Below are 20,891 nucleotides of genomic sequence, written 5' to 3'. Positions count from 1 at the left end.
GCAATAGTCTACCGTAGTCAGGGCTGAGAATGTCGATATTACAGCAGGAATCCCTAACAATTGTAAATATGGACATAGACCTGTCAACCATTGTGTTTTACCCCTACCAGGACCAGAGTATAATGTGGATAAGACATTTCCAAAATATTTTTGTGCACTGGTAGAAAAGAAGTATGACAAGATTAAACAGGAGTTTAGAAAGGATTTTTTGGTTATTGAAAACACTTTACCATACCTTTATCGATCTAAAAGTTCACACACGAGGAAGAGAACACAAGTTGTAAATAAATTCACAAATATTTTTCTGCTGGCCTTTAGACCCATGGCTCTTTTTTTTTAAATTTTTTTCTTAAGTTTTGAATTTATACAGCAGGTTCTTATTAGTTATCTATTTTATACATATTAGTGTATATATGTCAATCCCAATCATCACCCCCCCCCCACTTTCCCCCCTCGGTATCCATACATTTGTTCTCTACATCTGTGTCTCTATTTCTGCCCTGCAAACCAGTGCATCTGTACCATTTTTCTAGGTTCCACATATATGCGTTAATACGATACTTGTTTTTCTCTTTCTGACTTACTTCACTCTGTATGACAGTCTCTATGTCCATCCATGTCTCTACAAATGACCCAATTTCGTTCCTTTTAATGGCTGAGTACTATTCCATTGTATGTATGTACCACATCTTCTTTATCCATTCGTCTGTCGATGGGCATTTAGGTTGCTTCCATGACCTGGCTATTGTAAATAGTGCTGCAATGAACATTGGGGTGCCTGTGTCTTTTTGAATTATGGTTTTCTCTGGGTATATGCCCAGTAGTGGGATTGCTGGGTCCATGGCTATTTTGACTGAAAGTAGTGATCTCAACTTTTGAAAGTCAGTATCTTAAAAATAATGTTCTCATACCCGTATAACAGGAATTCATACTCTAAAAGAGGTCAAGTTTATAGTATATTTATACGTAGTATCATTTAGGACATGGGTAAGAGACATTCATCCCCCTGTGAAATCTCTACAAGTTCCTGAAATTTTCCAAGGAGTGATTCATTATTTGTTCCAAGCATTGCTCATTTTCACTGGATTCTTACATAGCAGATACTTCTGGGAAGGGGAGGATAGGAAGTCAGTAGCACTGTACTATGAATAATTTAGAGGAACAGTCTTCTCAGAGAATTCTGAGAGTCCTGGATGCCTTTGGAGGAAGGGGTTGCTGAAGCAGGAGCTAGGTGACATGGGGAAGGGAAGGATGAAGAATGGTAAGATGGGGTACTGAGCCACACGCCTGCTGCTGAGGTGGCATGCACTGGGCTTATGTGATGTTAAAACAACTGATTCCATACCAGCTCTTTATTTTAGAGAGAATATTTTGTTCCTATAATGTGATATTCACGCACTATTTGTGTTTTTTCCCTAAACACTTCTCCACAAAGAATATTTCTTTACCCTGAAAATAACTCCAGCCGCCTGCTCTGAGGTCCTTCTCTAATAATAACTTTTAGCTGTTGTGCTTTTTCTTTGGAACGAGCCCTTCCTTCTCACCCTATTTTCCCAGGTCAGAGAGACAGCCTGGCATTCTGTTGGACCTCTGAAGCTGCCAGTCCACTGTGGGAAAAGTCCAGCTTGGGCGGAGACCATGCTGTTTGTTTGCCAGGTGTTGAATTGACCGCAGGGCGGAGCTGCCCTGCAGCCTGTGTTTTCCTTGTTTGGATAGCAAGCTTATTTACCTCTGATTTTCTTAAGGGTCTTTCATTTTAACCTTTGCCTTTACCCAGTGAAAACTAAATCCAGCTCAGAAGCCCTGATGAGTTACATTCTAGGGAGCTGCTTTTGTTTGAGGAGCTAATATAGTGCGGGACTGTGATTTTATTATTCCCACAGAAAGCAAGAGCCTGTTCTGTGGTTCAGATGAAAAGCTCTGTGACTAACAGGATTCTTTCTTCCTTTTCTTCTTTTTTTGGGTTACATTTCTCCCATTAGCTGCCAGGTCCTTTTGCGACAGTGCTGGCTGAAGTGATTTATCACGTAGAGAGAGTGAAGGAGAAGTGGGAACTGTCTGGTTGCCTTTCACCCCCTGACAGCGGGGCTTCTACTCCTGCCATCAGGAAAGGCCATCAGCCTGCCAGTGAGGTGGTGTGAGCTGAGGAAAGGAGACGTGACTCAGAGCTATTGCAGCTCTGGAGAAGTCCCTGGATGCAGGGCAGTGAGCCAGTGGGTGCAGTCTGCCTCCTGGTTTTCCCTCCTAAAGCCAAAGGCTCTTGAAAGCCAAGACTTAGTTTGTCAGCCAAACTAGAGATGGGTGTCCTTCTGTGGTAGTCCTGGGATCTACTCAGTATGGATTTTACAGTTAGCCAGAGCCTGTTGTAAACTGGAACTAGAGCTGACCAGGCATTTTTCCTCTCTTAAGCCTCTGCAAAGGCTTCCTTCCCCACACCCCAGCTGGTTGGCAGGATCCCAGGGGATACCCACAGGCTGTTGAAGGCTTCTCAATGTTGGAGTATCCCATTTTGCACTCCGAAGTCACTGTTTCCCCAACCACTTCATAGAGACAAGCACTTTTTTTTTTGGAAAATATGTGACAGTTTGACACATCCAATTAGTAGCTTAGTGTCATGACAGTAGCTGAAGAACCATGTGATAAAAGCATCTCTAGTCTTGACAGCTTGCAAAGGTCCACCTGAAAAACAGGTGAGCCATGGGCAAGAAATGTATTGGAGGGAAGTGCTAATTTGCTAACAAGATAGACCAACAAGATGTCAACAAGTAGAGAACAAAAATACAATCTCTGGTATCCTCTTGGAGAAATCTCTGCTGATGAGTCCTCCACCTTCCAGCCTCTGTGCATGGGCTCCATCCAATGCCTAGAACTGCCCCAGTTTCTGAGCCAGTCCTGACAAGTAGGAACTACAGCAGTGTACTATAAAAGTGTTACCAGGAAAATAGAAACCATGCTGAGTATTTGAATTGGGGAATGTAATGCAGGTAACTGTTTATACAGGAGATGGAAGAGCTGAGAAGCCGAACAATGGATGGCGAGATAACTCAAAGAATAGCAACAGCAGGAAGCCACTGATACTTCTGAACTGGAACTCAACAGAGAAGAAGTGCTCTTTTACCAAAGTGCAGGAGGCACGAGGGTCATCTGGTAGAAAACCACTGTGGGACTGTCTGGTGGGAGTTGGAGCCACAGAGGAGATGCCAGAGACGCTGCCCTATGCAGAGAGGGAGGGGGAGAAATACCCTGGGAAACATGGCTCGCCAAGGGTCAATCTCCTGGAATCCAGAGCAGAGCAGCAGAGGGTGAGGGCTAGCCCGGGCAGGGAGTCCCATGTGGATGTGTGTGGAAGGGAGTTCAGAATCAAGTCTTGCTGCGTGTGGACCTTGTATCTTCAGTGCCAGGGATGACTCCTGGCTGCCATGAAATCTACCAGTAGCAGCACCTCCTGTCATAAAATAGTCTGGTAGAGTGTAATGGTTAAGATGTACAGTAGAGTTCTTGCTAGGAATGTGGGGCATATGAATGTATGTATTTTTTCAAAACTCATTGAACTATAATCTTTAAGTTATACCTCAATAAAATATAAAAATACAGAAAGAGCATTAGGCTCTGGAGCCATACTGTCTGTATTTGCTACTAACTAGCTCTTATGGACTGAATTGTGTCCTCCCCCCACTCTCCCCCAACCCCCAAATTCCTTGTTGAGGCCCTAACTCTCAGTGTGACTGTATTTGGAGATGGGGCCTCTAAGAAGGTAATTAAGGTTAAATGAAGTCATAGGGTGGGGCCCTCACCTGATAGGACTGTGTCTTCATAAGATGAGGAAGATAAACCAGAGATCTCTCTCTCTCTGCGTGTGTACCGAATTAAAGGCCATGTGAGGACACAGCAGGAAGGCAGCAATCTGCAAGCCAGGAAAAGAGGCTTCACCAGAAATCAACCTTGCCAGCACCTTGATCTTGGACTTTGAGACTCCAGAAGGCTGAGAAAATAAATTTCTGTTCTTAACATCACCCAATCTGTGGTATTCTGTTACAACAGCCCGAGCTGACTAATACACTAGCTGTGCAACTTTGAGCAAATCACAAATCTTCTGTCAACCTTAATTTCTTCATCTCAAAAATGGAGATGGTAAAAGTTTTCCTTCATAAGGTATTTGGAAGAATTAAGTGAAATAAGAGTTTAAAGCACCTAGCATGCAGTAAGTATGCGTATGTAGCTCTTACTGTTCATACCCCTGAATTTCTGCCTCAGTATCCCTCCCTGGAATTCCAGGTCTCATCTGTCATCAGCTGCTGCCTCCCAACCCCCAGCCTACACGGGGTCTTGCTGGTCCTCTCCCTGTGTTCTGCTGCTGGCATCCTTCAGCCACCACTTGGGGTCCTGCTGGCATCATTCACCTGCGTTTCTCTTTGCTGTCAATGCTCCACTTGCTGACACCATCTCCACTCTGAGAATGTTGTGTCCCTGTGCTTTTCTGCTTTGGTCCATCTACCAAGTGGCTCGTATGGCTGAGCCAGCTGTATCCGTTTCCCACGACCCCATCCCCTCTGGTCCTGGCTCCATCCCATCAGCCTGTGTGCTTAGGTTGGCCCAGCACACTTCCCATCTTCCTTAGCGCTCCAGGCTATTTACATTGACTCTTGAAGCTGTGGCTGGATTTTTCTGTCTAGAAATGCATTGGGCAGGGTAAAGGGATGAGCTTGCTTTGCAGCTGCGTTTGCATAGCAAGCACACCTTTAGGTTTGTTTGTTTGTAACTTAGATTGTGGGCTTATTGGGTTGGATTTTAGGAAAAATAATGGAAACTATATGTTTAGGAGGGTAGGGGCCATGGTCACAGGCCGACTGGATACAACTTCCCAGCATTAGTTCTTCACTCAGCGCTTATTACTGCTTTTATTCGGGCCTTGGGATTTGTGGTTGTCTGACTGAGGTTTGTTGGGTGGTTTGTAAGCAGTGGTTCTCAGGTTTGCGATGACTCGTGTGTTAGTTTTCAACCGCCACACACCTCAAACTCAACAGCATCAGACAACACACACATTATCTCAGAGTTTCTGCAGCTTTTAGTCTTTTAAAAGTACAAAAATGATACAAGCTGGTTATAACAAGTTTAAACATTAAGAAGTTTATAAAGTAAAAATGATACATATGTCCTTCTGACTCCCCTCTATTCCACTTCTCCCCAGAAATAACTGCTGGTAGCCATTCAGTACATGCATTCATATTTTTCCGTGCTTAGATGAACGTACACTCATACACACATACGCACATTTTTTGTAAAACAAGAGTAAGCTCACACTTAAATTAGGCAGGACTTTTGTTTGCAAGTGATAGAAACTCTACATCAAATATTTTAGTCAAAAAGAGGAATTCACTGGCAGAAGACTCTAAACCACAGGACACACTCCCTCTGTCTTTGTCTCTGCTTCTCTCAGACCAGAATTCTCTACTAGCTGGAGCTCTCATTACCAACCTCCCCTGGCTTCTCCACACAGAGAGCTCATCCCTCTGCCTTCGCCTCTAAGTAAAATACTCCCAAGAAGTACTTTGGCTGTAAATAACAGAAAACCAAACTATCAGCAACTTAATAGGGGCTTATTCTTTTCATGGAACAAGATGTCTGGAGGTAGATGGTTCTGTAGCCCAGTGGTGCCATGGTTCTGGGTCAGTTTCTCGCATTCTCTTGGTCTTCCCCTCATGGTTGCAAAATGGGTGCAGCAGCTCAATGCATCATTGTTTCCCTTGACAATGTCTTTTTTTTTAACCTGACTTCTCTCAGAAGCAAAGCCTGAGAGACGAAGGCTGCGTGCAGGGACTTGGGCGATGCTTGCGGGGAGCAGGAGAAAGGACGGGGGGTGAAGCAGGGACGGAGGGGCAGCTGATGTAAGGGCGCCCTACTGAGTGGGGCAGTGCTGCGAGTGAGCTAGTGCTAGATCCTGCTGGCCTTACGAAATATATCTCAGGACTGGGGGACCAAAGAGAAGCATTTTCCTATTGGTGTGGAAACGAAACAGTACGTCAACGAGCATATTTTCCAATCAGTGTACGTATATGTGGTATACACAGTTCATAGCTCATAGTATTTTGCTATACAGATGAGCCACCCTTTGCATTTTCTCCTATTAATGCACATTCAAGTTGCAGCCCTGCTTTTTTATCAAGTTGCCATAAGCACTGAAAGGGGCATGGCTTTGCCTCTTTTTTTTTTTTCTTTTTTCCAATCCCAGGACTGAGGAAATTTTATCCCATTTCAAGGTTTTGGCACCTTGAAAAATATAGCAATATTTCATCTTGCCAAAACACAACTATTTCAGACTAACCTATTCAGAATAAAAATAGAAAAGAGGTAAAAATAGCTTCTAAGTAGCCAAATAGATGTCAAACAGTCACAAAATCCAGTGGAGTGAGCAGTGCTGTGTGTAGTGTCACTCTGGTTTTGTCTTAAATCTCACACATTTCACTTGTAAGAGAGGGCTTTACTGGGAGCCTATTTAACGTTTTACTTACAATTCTAACCAGTGTGGTATCCTAGTTACTATTTCCACAGCAAACGAGAAAGGGAAGGAAGCTGCTAAGGAAGCCACACTGACAAAATCAAAAAGTGACCACTGACAAGCAACAGAGGAGGCAAAAAAAACAAATAACAATAAGGAAAAAAAACCTTTAAAAAATGTCATAAACATGCAAAAGAATATTGTGTTCTATCTACTCTGTGGGACAGTAAATGGACTGAGGTTCACAGCCAAAAAGAATTGTTAAAACTGCATTCAGAGTGCTCTTTACAAGGCAAGGGAATGAATAATTTATTTTGTGCTGTTATATTCTTTCATGCAGTATTGACTCAGTATGATTATTCTTTATGTGTAATATATTTTAGAGAGATTTCCCAATAAGGTTTAAAGTGATGAAAAAAAGTTGATTCTAAAACCTCTGGGGAGAGGGTATGGAGAAAAGGGAACCCTCTTGCACTGTTGGTGGGAAGGTAAATTGATACAGCCACTACGGAGAACAGTATGGAGTTTCCTCAAAAAACTAAAAATAGAACTACCCTACGACCCAGCTATCCCACTACTGGGCATAAACCCTGAGAAAGCCATAATTCAAAAAGAGTCATGTACCACAATGTTCATTGCAGCACTGTTTACAATAGCCAGGACATGGAAGCAACCTAAGTGTCCATCGACAGATGAATGGATAAAGAAGATGTGGCACATATATACAATGGAATATTACTCAGCCATAAAAAGAAACTAAATTGAGTTATTTGTAGTGAGGTGGATGGACCTAGAGTCTGTCATACAGAGTGAAGTAAGTCAGAAAGGGAAAAATTAATACCGTATGCTAACGCATATATATGGAATCTAAAAAACAAACAAAATGGTCATGAAGTACCTAGAGGCAGGACAGGAATAAAGATGCAGACGTAGAGAATGGACTTGAGGACATGGGGAGTGGGGAGGGTAAGCTGTGACAAAGTGAGAGAGTGGCATGGACATATATACATTACCAAATGTAAAATAGATAGCTAGTGGGAAGCAGCCACATAGCACAGGGAGATCAGCTCGGTGCTTTGTGACTACCTAGAGGGGTGGGATAGGGAGGGTGGGAGGGAGAGAGACGCAAGAGGGAAGAGATATGGTGATATATGTATATGTATAGCTGATTCATTTTGTTATACAGCAGAAACTAACACACCATTTTAAAGCAATTATACTCCAATAAAGATGTTAAAAAAACTAAAATAAAACCTCTGGGGGAATTTTACTCTCCAAACAACCATTTTCCATGGAGTTTTAGCCAAGAAATTTCTTGCAGCAAACCAATTGGGCAGCCAGAGGAAATGATTTCTCCACCTCTGTGCACAAGGGGGCGATGTGCACCAGCCTTTGCCTCTAATTCAGGCCAGCGGTGCTCTTGTCTCGAGTGCACTTGCACGGTCACCATCCATCCTGGCACTGTGACGGATTAAGCTGGGTAGGCAAATATTAAAAGAGTTTTATCCATCCTCCTAGAACTTTTCCAGAAATGTTAGAGGTGAGCTGGAATGGAGGGGGCAAGAAAAGAATCCTTTACCAGGAAAAAAGGCATTTGGGAACTTTTTCTACAAAAGTTAAATAACTAGCAAACATGTCATTTATTTCTTGTTTAGTTTGTGTAATTAGTAAACAGTAATATCCTAGCTGTGGCATCAGCCAACCAAGCCATTACTCTGTGTGTGTGTGTGTGTGTGTGCGTGCATGCTTGGAATTAACTAATAGTATTGAATAGATATTGTTTTTTTGCTTTGTTCCAGATTCTTATAGTTTAATGCACTAATTCTTATATATTTGTAATCTTATTACTGTTCTTAATGTTACCACTCCATTTTGTTTATTCCTTGTCATTTCTTCCTCTATTCTTCCTTTTTCTGTTTTTTGGGTCTTACATGCTTTGTTAGAGAGAATAATGCCCCCCCCCCGCCCCCGCACCAAAAGAAGTGCATGTCTGAATTCACAGAACCTGTGAATATGTTATGTTACATGGCAAGGGGAATTAAGGTTGTAGGTGGAATTAAAGTTGCTAATCAGCTGACTTTAACCTAAGGAGATTATCCTGGATTATCTGGTAGGCCAAAAGTAATCACAAGAATCCTTAAATGGGCAAGGCAGAGGCCAAAAATTTAGAAAAAGAGAAATGGCATTGTGAGAGAGACTTGCTGTTGATGGCTTTGAAAATGGAAGGGAGTCACAAGCTAAGGAAGGTGGCAGCCTCTAGAAGCTGGAAAAGGCAAGAAAATGGATTCTCTCCTAGAGCCTCCAGAAAGGAATGCAGCCCTTCCAAAACCTTGGTTAGCCCAGTGAGACCCATTTTGAACTTCTGACTTCTAGAACTCTTAAGATAATAAATTTGTGTTGTTTTAGGTCAGTAAGTCTGTGGTAATTTGCTCTAGTGGCAATATGAAACTAATACACATGCTCATAAATTACATTTAAGATGTATTTATGAATTATTTATTGTATGCTCAACACTGTACATAGGGAGAAGATGCAAAAGTAGTATAAAAGTCACACCTTCTCACAAGCCATTGATATTTCAGGACATGAAATAGGGTTTTATTTCTGTTATACAGATCTTTACCTATTATTATATGATACTCATAGTTGCATAGGTAACTCCTATTCATCTAACCAGCTACATTTATTAGTGCCTTCTCTGTGCCAGGCATTGTGCATATAAAGATAAGTGAGATACAAAGATGAAAAAGATACAGTTATTTAATATGACCAAGCAGAATTCTTCATCTCTACTACCACCTAATCTGCACCTCCTGCAGTCTTTCCCCAATCTACCAATTCCTCAAACTCCAAATCTATAGGATAGTTGGAGTAGAGGTTTTCAACCAGTGGTGTGAGTGAGAGATATTGCTGTGGTGGGTATGAATGGGCAGGTAAAAATACAATGCCTGGACCTGCCCCTGGAGATCCTGACTCAGTAGTCTGGAGAAACATTTGGCTATAGGTTATTTTGTAAAAACTCCCTAGGTAATTCTTTACCTTGTTTTAGAGAATGAGATAAATATTGTAAAAAAACAGGCCAAAGAAATTTCAACAAGTTAAACATTTGATATCATACAGGTGGTACCATTAGTTGATTACAATATAATACAAGTAGAAATTAACAATAACAACAATAAAAGAGAGCTACTCAAAATCTATACATTTGGAAATTAACAAAGCACATTCCTAAATAGTTAATTTTCTGGATGAAAAGAGATTCAGAGTAAAATTGCAAAATATTCAGAATGAAACCACAATGAAAGTAGTATGTATTGGGACTTCCCTGGTGACACGTTGGTTAGGAATCTGCCTGCTAATGCAGGGGACATGCGTTTGATCCCTGTTCCAGGAAGATCCCACGTGCCGCGGAGCAACTAAGCCCATGCTCCACAGCTCCTGAGCCCGTTTGCCACAACTGCTGGAGCCTGAGTGCTGCAACTACTGTGCCGCAACTACTGAAGCCTGTGTGCCTGAGAGCCCATGCACTGCAACTACTGAGCCCACGTGCCACAACTACTGAAGCCTGCACTCTCTAGGGCCCGTGTGCTGCAACTACTGAGCCCGTGTATTGTAACTACTGAAGCCCACGTGCCTAGAGCCTGTGCTCTGCTACAAGAGGAGCCACCACAATGAGAAGCCCGTGCACTGCAACGAAGAGACAAAGAGTAGCCCCTGCTTGCCACAAGTAGAGAAAGCCCGTGCACAGCAATGAAGACCCAATGCAGCCAAAAAAAAAAGAAAAAAGAAAGTAGTATGTACCAAAATTATAAAAGTAGCCAGAGAGCAATTTATAGCCTTAAGCTTTTGTTAGAAAATAAAAAAGATTGAAAATAAAATACCTAGCTCAAGAAGATAAAAAAAGAAATCCTAAAGAGTAGAAATATTCACATCAGGTTAAAGATAAAAACAAAATTAATGAAGCAAAATAACCTTAGTGGAACTGATTAATAAAACTAAAAGTTTGTTCCTTGAAAAAAATAACACAAACTTTAGCTGTGACAAACATATGGTATTATTATTAGTTGTAGTATTAGTATTAATAGTAGTGGTAGTAGAAGTATTAAGAAAACGTGTATATAATGCTGTATATCAGAGACATTTATTACCTACCAACTATGCATGTACTTGCTACTTTTCAGGCCCTCTTGGTCATGAGCCTGTAAGCAGAATGGCTACTGAACTGTAAGTGGAGCGACATGTACCATTTCTCAACCAAAGCATTTAAGAGCTTGTGTATGATCCTTCAGCTTCCCTCTCTCCCTCTTTCTCTGCTGCTGTGATCTTGAAGGCCATGTCCTGACATAGCAAAACCATTCATTGGAAGCAGCCTAGATTACTGAGTCCCCAGTTGAAGGACAGATGCTCTGGGGAGTTGCCTAATTGACATAGCACCCTGTGTGAACAAGAAATTAAGCTTTCTTGAGTTAAGTCACTGGCTCATGTTTTAATGTAACATAGTCTATCTTATCCTGTCTAATTCATGTTTCATAAAATGTGTTTTTGTAGAGTACCTCTCAGTTGTTAGATACCTATAACTTAACCAATTTACTGTGAAAGTTAAAGTGTAGGAGGAGAGTGGAAAAGGACAGATTAGCTGAACTCTTCAAAGTTCATTTTTCCTGTTTATTGCCAGGCAAATATACCTAAAGTCCCAATTAGTTTCCAAGACCTAATAGACCAGGTCTAGTATGCCTCAAATCCTGTAGAAAAAAATGGCTTCCAGGCACCTCCTTTAGTGTTTTCTGTTTAGAATATTTTTCTTAATTTGCTAATTCACTGTTGCTTTAGAAAGATAGTAGATTAAGCATCAACTCTTTTATTTCTAACTCCAATAAACTATTAATGTGATTTATTACAATTAATTTATTATGGCATTTTTCCATCAAAATAAGAAAAATGAAAATAATACACAGCCAACAGGTCTCTGCATTAAATTACCTGTAACTGAATTTGACTTGATTTTGTTGCTACTTCTCACATTCAGAGTGCAGTAGAGCAAGCCACTTATTAACATTTATTGTAACACTAGTTCTGTATTATTTGTACAGGAATGTTTTAAATTGTTAGTCATATTTCTGAAATGCACAGAACATTGAAGCACACACTGGTTTAATATACAGAGTCAGCTTGTCTGAGTTCCTATCCCAATTTCACCACCTTACTAGCTAGGTGGCCTCGGGTACTATTTAACCTCTTTGAGCCTCAGTTTCTCCTCCTGTAAAATGGGAATAACAGTAGTTGAGGTGGGGATTAAAAATGGTACTCTAGGGCTTCCCTGGTGGCGCAGTGGTTGAGAGTCCGCCTGCCGATGCAGGGGAAGCGGGTTCGTGCCCCGGTCCGGGAAGATCCCACATGCCAGCGGAGCGGCTGGGCCCGTGAGCCATAGCCACTGAGCCTGCGCGTCCGGAGACTGTACTCCGCAACGGGAGAGGCCATGGCAGTGAGAGGCCCGCATACCGCAAAAAAAAAAAAAAAAAAAAAAAAAAAAGGTACTCTATGTAAATTGCTCAATTAGTGTTGCTTTTGGTGATGTTGATGATGCTTATGATGGAACAGGTTTGAGAGTAGTCTAGTCACATGGAGCTGGTACTGATGAGCAGCTCTGCCTCTTGCTTCCAGTGTATCTTTGAGCAACTTACCCTCTCTCATTTTCAGTTTTCTCATGTACAAATGAGGGTAATTATAGTTATCTGGTAGGCTTGCTGGAGTAGAGTATTACAAACTGTTTAGCACAGAGCTGTGTACACAAGGCACTCAGTGAATAACAGCAATTATTATGAAAACCAAAAATTGATTTAGTTTACCTATATAGGACAAATATCATACAAAATAATATTCTCTGTTACCATGCTCTTCCACTCCTTCCTGTGGCCTTAAACAATGCTATTTCCTGAACTCAGGCCAAGTTCTGATACCAAGAATTCCAATATATAAAAATAACCAATATTTTTTGTTTTGTTTTGTTTTGTTTTGTTTTGTCAGCACTGCACGGTTTGCAGGATCTCAGATCCCCAACCAGGGATTGAAGCCTGGCCATGGCAGTGAAAGCCTGGAATCCTAACCACTAGGCAACCAGGGAACTCCCTATTTTGTATTTTTTAATATCTAGATTTCATGAGGTTTTATATCTGGAAATTTGAAAATCTTTGTTGTTGTTATACTAATTTTATTTGCCCATGTTGGATTTAACTCAGAGTCCACATTTTTGTTTTCTTTTTTTTTCTTCTTTCTTCCTCCTCCCCTTATTCCACCCTTCTGATTTTCCTTCCTCCCCTCCTTCTTTATAATTACATATACCTCCAAACTGTCTTCCATGCCACTCTCTATAGCACGAAAGACTAGATCCGTATTGTGGAAGAGCGGCTCTGAGAATGCAGCATTGAAGCTAGCACTGACCTTTCTTGGCTTCCATGTGCCCATCTAAATGATTATCTCCTCTGCCACACAGAGGCTACCATTGCTCTAATTATTGCTTTCACTCTCATTTCTGTCTAAGCTTTACATTCTTCCAATGCACTGAATATTAATTTCAGGTTGCAAACATTCGATAATTTTTAACCCATGCTTTTTTCTTCAATGCTACTGTAAACATATTAGCTTCACATTCTCTATTGTTTACAAATTTAAAATATTAATAAAATTAATATTTTATTTCTAGAGAAGAAAAAGTACCAGTGATGTTGATGTTAATGTTAAGATTAACAGCTCTCGTGTGGGGCGTATTATCTCTTTTTCTGAAGAGGGGAGGGTCATTTTGAGGTTTGGGGAGAGAATCCCGTCTTCAGGCATGTTTGGCGAGGTTCTCGGAAGAGCAAGTGTGGGAGGAGGGAGTACCATGAGCTTGTAGGGGGTGCAGATTTGTGGTCAGCATTCTTGGCCCTTCCGGGGAGTGGGGACACAGTTGTGCATATCCATTCTCGGGCGGCAAGATGGCATAATGATTAAGAGCACAGGCTTTGGAGACCGATAAAGCTGGCTTCAAGAACTAGCTCTATCACTTGCTAGTTGCATGGCCTTGTATAAATTACTTAACTTCACCAAGCCTTGGTTTCTTCATCTGTTAAGTTGGAACAGGAATAGTACCTTTCCTTAAGGGTCATTGTGATGACTGAGTGAGAATACCTGGAAAACATTTAGCACAGTGCCAGGCACAGGGTAAATGTAGTAAATGTTTGGTATTGTTATGGCTATTTTATTATTATTATATATATATTTTTTTGCGGTACGCGGGCCTCTCACCGTTGTGGCCTCTCCCGCCTCAGAGCACAGGCTCCGGACGCACAGGCTCAGCGGCCATGGCCCACGGGCCCAGCCGCTCCGCAGCATGTGGGATCTTCCCGGACCAGGGCAGGAACCCGTGCCCCCTGCATCGGCAGGCGGACTCTCAACCACTGTGCCACCAGGGAAGCCCTATTATTATTATTTTTATTAATTTCTATAATTTAATAATTTACTTTAGTTCCAGAATGAGAGTTTTTTCACTCCTCCAATCAGTCATGTGATCCTTGACTTCAACCCCTGGCTTTAAAATGGGAAGCTGTTATTTCTTCTCATGTGTTTTTCTATGTTTGTTTGACTATAAGGAGGACAAATCATCTTCTTCCTTTTCTCCTCACTCTTTTTCTAGTCCATTTAAATCTAATAAAACTCTGCCTGGTGTAGGTTTCACTCTAAGGCATATAGACATCAGAAGAAAGTGGTTGCTTGCTCCTGCCATTTGAAACATGGATTTGGACACAGTGGAGCCCTGCTGGATGAGACAAAGTTCTAGAACTCTCAGGGACTTGACTGCATGGGTTTGAAGGACTCAGCAGTCTCAGTCTCACTAGGGGTGATTTTGTTTTTGGAGCCTGGGGAGTTTGATGGGGATATTTTTGCTCTGGTGGCGGGGGACTCCCCAGACATCTGTGTGACTTTCCTGGAGGCCTCTTTCTCCCATGTTTTTTTTTTTTTTGCGGTTTGTGGGCCTCTCACTGTTGTGGCCTCCCCTGTTGCGGAGCACAGGATCCGGACGCGCAGGCTCAGCGGCCATGGCTCACGGGCCCAGCCGCTCCGCAGCATGTGGGATCTTCCCGGACCGGGGCACGAACCCGTGTCCCCTGCATCGGCAGGCGGACTCTCAACCACTGTGCCACCAGGGAAGCCCCTTCCTCCCATGTTAATCATATGCTGGGATGTGAGAGGACCATCATCTCAGTCCCTACCCGGCCCTTGTCAGCAGCATGCGAGCTGGGAGAAGTGAGCGTCAGCCTCTGGCTGAAACCAAGAGGTGGCAAGGAAATGGAAGCCTGACAACACACATGGGCAAGATCAGTACTGAAGCTGCAGGCCTGAAATCACAGTGTGTGCGCCGGAATATTTTTGGCTTAAATTATCTGTGATTGCTTCATCACTTCAACCTATTTTTGTGAATATATTTTTTACTTACAGAGTGCTTTCACATTAAGTAGAAAAACCCAGTCTTTCCTTCCCTATGTTTTTCCTTTACTCTCATAAGGCTATCACATTCACAACACTTCTGACACTCTGGTCACCAGATGTGTGTGTTTTTTCTCCCCACCAAGGATTTCTCTGATACCAGTGGGTGTTCTACAATGTAACTCAATTCTGATACTAGCTAACTGGAGACAGTATCAGATCCCACAGGTTAAGAGCTCAGTCCCAGAAGACTGTACCCCACACCCCCACTTCAGATGCCAATCACAAGTAGTAGGTCCCCAGCTCACCCACAGCTTCTGTCAGGTTTGGCTGTAAGTCAGAGGTTCCCACAACCCCTTCTTTGGGTTCCACTGATTTGCTAGAGCTGCTCACAGAACTCAGGGAATCACTTATAAGTAAGAGGTATGACAAAGGATACAGATGGACAACCAGATGAAAAGATACATAGATCGAGGTCTGAGAGTTTCCCAAGCACAGGAACTTCTGACCCCGTGGAGTTGGGGTATGTCACCAACCTGGAAGCTCTCTGAACTCCATACTTACTGGGATTTTTGTGGAGGCTTCATCACGTAGGCATGATCAATTATTAACTCCATTTCCAGCCCTTCTTTCTTCTCAAGAGAATGGGGGGTGGGATGAAAATTCCAAGCTTCTAATCATGGCTTGGTCTTTCCAGTGACTAGCCCTCATCCAGGAGCCCACCCAATGAGTTACCTCATTAGAACAAATCTGATGTCACCTCATTAGAACAAACTCCTATCACCCAAGAAATTACAAGGGGTTCAGGAGCTCTGTGCCTGAACAGAGGGCTGGGGGCAGAGACTAATGTATTTTCTATCATCTCACACACATATGCCAACTGGCATGATCCTCACAATAGTCTTTTGAGGCAGGCAGGGTAGGCCTCAGCCCTATGTGACAGAGAAGAAAACTAAAGCTTTCTCCAGTTAATCTTTCTAGTAAGCGGCAATGCAGTTTCTGGCTCCCGGTCCCATTGTTTAGAGTGTTTTTGGCTGGGCTGATTGTGTTCTTCTAGGTAAGCACTATGGTATGGCTTGAGGCCTGCTGGGACAATCTCCAGGCACCAAACTACTTCTGCTTTTCTGCATCATCTTCTGAAATTCTATCATTTTGAATCAATCATACATTTGATTTAGCCATACCTCTCCAAGCCCTCTCTTACAAAATGCAAAGGGGTAGGTAAATAATAAATGGTAAACCAGTTTGCCAGATTACTTTCTCTCTTGACAGCTAGCTGAGATCAGGGCAGTTAGGGATGGAAATGTAGATGATAGATGGAGAGAGGGAACCTCTGGAGTTTGAAGGGCTCTCTGAGAAGGGGAGGCCTAGGAAGGTGTATTGGTTTTCTATTGCTGTATAAGAAATTACCACAACTGTAGTAGCTTAAAACAGCACACATTTATTATCTCACAGTTTCTGTAGGTCAGGAGCCCAAGGATGGCTTAGCTTTGTCCTCTGGTCAAGGTTACAAAGCTGCAATCAAAGTGCTGGCTGGGCTGCATTCCTTTCTGGAACTTGGGATCTTCTTCCAAGCTCCCATGGTTGTTGGCAGGATTCAGTTCCTTATGGTTGGAGGACTGAAGCCCTCTGCTCCCAGAAGCTGGCTGCAGCTTCCTGCCACGTGGCCCTCTCCACAGGCAGTTCATATCATAGCACCTTGCTTCTTCAAGGCCAGCCACAGATTTTCTCTCTCAGGTCTCTAAGATGTAGTGTTATATAGTGTAAATATGATCATGGGGGTGACATTTTGAGATTTTACCTAAAAAATCTAGATCTTTCAGTGAAGCTGGGCCTACATTCTCACTGGCAAACAGCTGGTAGGAGCTGAGTAGTACTGGTAGGTAGTAGCTTGGCCATGAAAGGACCTTAGTTTCCTGTAGGATCCCTGCCTTCCACGGATGCTATATCTGCACTGCCATGCCCTGCTTCAGTCATTCACTGTACCCTTCCGTCTCTCGTGGGTATTGGCGTTTGTGACACAGGATTACATTCTTGAAGAAACTGAGAAAGTGTATGACTCCAGGAAATGGAATAAGGCTGTGATTGAAGAAAGGGGGTGGGGCTGAAGCAACTATGACCCTATACCCTCTCATATGTCTAATCATAACACCAAAAAAGGTTGGACAGAACATAACTGGGTTTGTTCCTGGCTCTGCACTCACATGTGTGGATTTGAGTCTATAATTTCACCTCTCTGAACCTCAGTTTCCTCATCTAGAAAGGCTTCCCTTCCCCCAGAGTTTCTGATGCAAATAGGCTGGGATAAGGGACTAGGAATCTATCATTTTGACAAGGGCCCGAGGTGATTCTTCATGGTCAGGCAAGTTTAGATGACAAGTCCACTCACAACTGGGCACTGGCCAGCAACTCAGGAAATAAGAGCCAGTTCTTGGCATTGACAGTTAGGGCTCATCTAAGCAGGCTAGAATTCATGGAAATATTTCAGCTCCAGAAGGAATATTCTCAAGGAGAAAATATTGAGAAGTTAAGAATCTAGGAAACTTAGTCAGAAACCAAACCATATAGACTGGGCCATCATGGTGGAGCAGGGGAAGCATGGATGTAGTACACAGGGTCCCCCAACCACTATTACCTCCTTCTCACTCCCCAGTAGCTGGCTTCCTACACTCCATAGATGTAGCTGCCTACTGGATCAGTGCAGGGGCTGAACATTTGCATCTTATGTCTCAAAATATTTTGTAAACTGCTGCTGGGGCAAAGCTATGCAGCCCAGTAAAAATCAGGGGCTCAGTAAATGTTGATTGAATAAGGGAATCAATAAAAAGTAAATGTTTCCTGAGGTCTGGTACTTGGTACCACTTTGATGCACTCTCCCACTCTTTTTTTTTTTTTTTTTGCGGTATGCGGGCCTCTCACTGTTGTGGCCTCTCCCATTGTGGAGCACAGGCTCCAGACGCGCAGGCTTAGTGGCCATGGCTCACGGGCGCAGCTGCTCCGCGGCATGTGGGATCTTCCCGGACTGGGGCACGAACCCGTGTCCCCTACATCAGCAGGCGGACTCTCAACTGCTGCACCACCAGGGAAGCCCACTCTCCCGCTCTTAATCTCTCTGAATGTCTCTGAGAACATGGAGAGAAGTTCTCCTCTGTCTCTCCACACACTCTACTGAGCTGAGTGCTATCTATAGAGAGATTGTAGTTAATGAGGGGCCCAATTTAGAAAAAATCTTTTATTTCTAGCCAAAAGCAAGTAAGTGCCCACAATTTCCTGGTTTAAAAAATGCAGTTATCGGGCTTCCCTGGTGGCGCAGTGGTTGAGAGTCCTCCTGCCGATGCAGGGGACACGGGTTCGTGCCCCGGTCCGGGGAGATCCCACATGCCGCGGAGCGGCTGGGCCCGTGAGCCATGGCCGCTGAGCCTGCGAGTCCGGAGCCTGTGCTCCGCAACGGGAGAGGCCACAACAGTGAGAGGCCCGCGTACCGCAAAAAAAAAAAAAAAAAAAAAAAATGCAGTTATCATTTTTCATTGAAAAATAAATTCTTCTAGTTTCTAGAACACATTTTTCCCAACTAAGGAGAATTTCTAGTAACTTATAGGTGTGGAAAACCTCCCTGTAGGCAAACTTGATTTTATCATTACACTGTCATGTTTGAAAATATAAGAGAATTTTAAGTAGCCTAACACAAATGCTGATCTTTATAAAGCTTTGTGGTTAAAAGGGCATGAGATTTATCAGTGTTGTGCAGTCTCTTCTTTCTAATCACACCTCAATAAGGCATGAAAACAAAAGACATGAAGCACGGAAGGACACATGTGCTTTATGAAGTCCTGCTTTGGGTAAGACTTTGCTTCCCCTAGGATATATTTTGGTCAGTTAGTTCGTATATTTTTGGTCCTATCTCTTTTGAACACACAACATTGGTTTGGGTTAATAGCCCAAAAGAGCCTTTAAATATTTCATAGCTGTTAGTCCTGATGAAAACTCAACTTGTACCAAAGTTATCTTTTATTTATGGGCTTCTGGGGACATCCATAGTGCTCCACGAAGCATGGGAAAGACAAGTTTATGCTCTGGGCCTTCTGTGAGTGCTTGGCATTTAGATAGCAGTGACAGGTAGGAGTGTGAATGGCTTTGTGAGTTATTTGGAATGATAGCCTCCTGGTTGGAATGACATGCTGTCCTGCTTGGGGGAAAATGATTTCACAGGGTATGGTCACTGGTCACTGCATTTGGAATCATTTTTCTGGAAGTGGTGATGAGCATTTAAGGGACAGATAGATTGGGAGGATAGATGGGAAAAAGAAAGGCATTTGAAATGAGGGAAACTGCATGACCAAGGCACAGATGTGCTGTATCTGGTATATTTGGGGAACATATTTGGAGGAATAGCATTAGATGAGGCTGAGCGGTATAGTGGGCCTGGATTATGAAGAATCTGGAGAGGCAGGCCTTGCCATTCTAGCAAATGGAAATAAAAGGTTTTCTATGGAAGGTTTCTTTTTTTAAAATTATAGTTGATTTACAATATTATTTTAGTTTCAGGTGCATAGCATAGTGATTCAATATTTTTATAGATTATACTTAATTAGAAGTTATAAAATAATGGCTATCATTCCCTGTGCTGTACAACATATTTTTGTTGCTGTCTATTTTATCCGTAGTAGTTTGTATCTCTTAATCCCATATCCCTACCTTGCCCCTCTCCACTATGGAAGGTTTCTGAGTAGAGAAATGCCATAATAGTAATTACTTTTTTTATTGAAGGATTACCATACACAAGTAATGATACAAGTTCTTCTATATACATTGACTCACAGCACCCCTGGAGTGTAAACACCATTTTCAGTACCTCATTTTTCAGATGAGGAAACTGGTCATTGTAAAGTGGCTGAGACAGGATTTGAATCCAAGCTGTTTGGCCCTACTGCCAATGCACTTAAGCTGTAGGCTATCTAGTACTCCTCAACTGGATAAATGGTATCTAAGGAAGGTTAATCTCAGAGTTGATTGGAAGGGGGAAAAAAAATCTTGGTGGTGAGAAATCCAGTTAGGAGGCTACGGGAGTAATTCTAGGCATGTGAGAAACCATTCACATGTTTGCTTCCTGCCTCTCCGTCACTGATTTCATCCATCCCTACTAGTCCTATGCTAATTCCAGTCCTCATTGTTTTCTGCCTCCTGCCCTGCTCCCCAGCAATCCATTCTCCACTCTGCAGCAGAAGGATCTTTGTAAAAGCAAATTGGAGCATGTTGCTCCCTTGATTAAAACTTCCAGGTAAAATCCAAACTCTTCATGAGCTGGCTCTCATTTCTTTTCAGCCCCATTTCTAGGCACCTGCATAATTTCACACCAGTAAACATCAGCTGGTATTACTATCCCGTCACAACCCACTTATCACACCACTGTATTTGCTGAATGAAGAAAATCAGTGAGTGGGAATGAGAGCTTAAGAGATGGATATGTGTGCTCGCTTAGGCAGCACATACACTGAAAATTGGAACCATACAGAGTAGATTAGCATGGCCCCTGCTCAAGGATGACATGTAAATTCATGAAGCCTTCCATATTAAAAAAAAAAAAGAGAGATGGGTATGGTTAATAGGCAGATATCTGATTTTAACATTTTCTCCCTACCTGCAGGCCTGAGGCAAAGAAACCCAGAGGAAAAAAGATCTGCCTTTTTATTCTGGGGCCTCTGCAACTTTTCCTTCCAGAACCTATCTAGCAAATGTTTTCCCTCTTATAGCAGCCCTTTTGGGGGGTCTGTTTCCTGGTCTCCATCCTGCGTAACTGCCTTGGCCGCTGGCTCTGCTGCCTGGAAGCCTGGGGCTTGGCCACGCTTACTGCAGCTCCAGCTCCAGGAAGCCAGCCCCAGAGCCTCTCGCCCCTCTGCTGCCTTGGGAAGGGGATTCAGATCATTTCGAGGAAAAA

The 20,891-nt window shown here is 42.8% G+C and overlaps 1 non-coding gene across 1 annotated transcript; it reads left to right on the top strand.

The window, feature by feature from the left end:
- The first annotated feature begins 20,423 nt into the window (after window positions 1–20,423).
- Window positions 20,424–20,531, top strand: LOC117201878 (U6 spliceosomal RNA). The gene has a single exon (XR_004484003.1). It is a non-coding gene; the product is annotated as a U6 spliceosomal RNA (small nuclear RNA).
- The last annotated feature ends 360 nt before the right edge of the window (window positions 20,532–20,891 follow it).

The sequence above is a fragment of the Orcinus orca genome, chromosome 7, assembly GCF_937001465.1.
Source record: "Orcinus orca chromosome 7, mOrcOrc1.1, whole genome shotgun sequence".
NCBI classification, from domain to species: domain Eukaryota; kingdom Metazoa; phylum Chordata; class Mammalia; order Artiodactyla; family Delphinidae; genus Orcinus; species Orcinus orca.
Note: the sequence above shows the minus strand (reverse complement) of the source record. Positions and strands in the feature narration are given on the sequence as shown.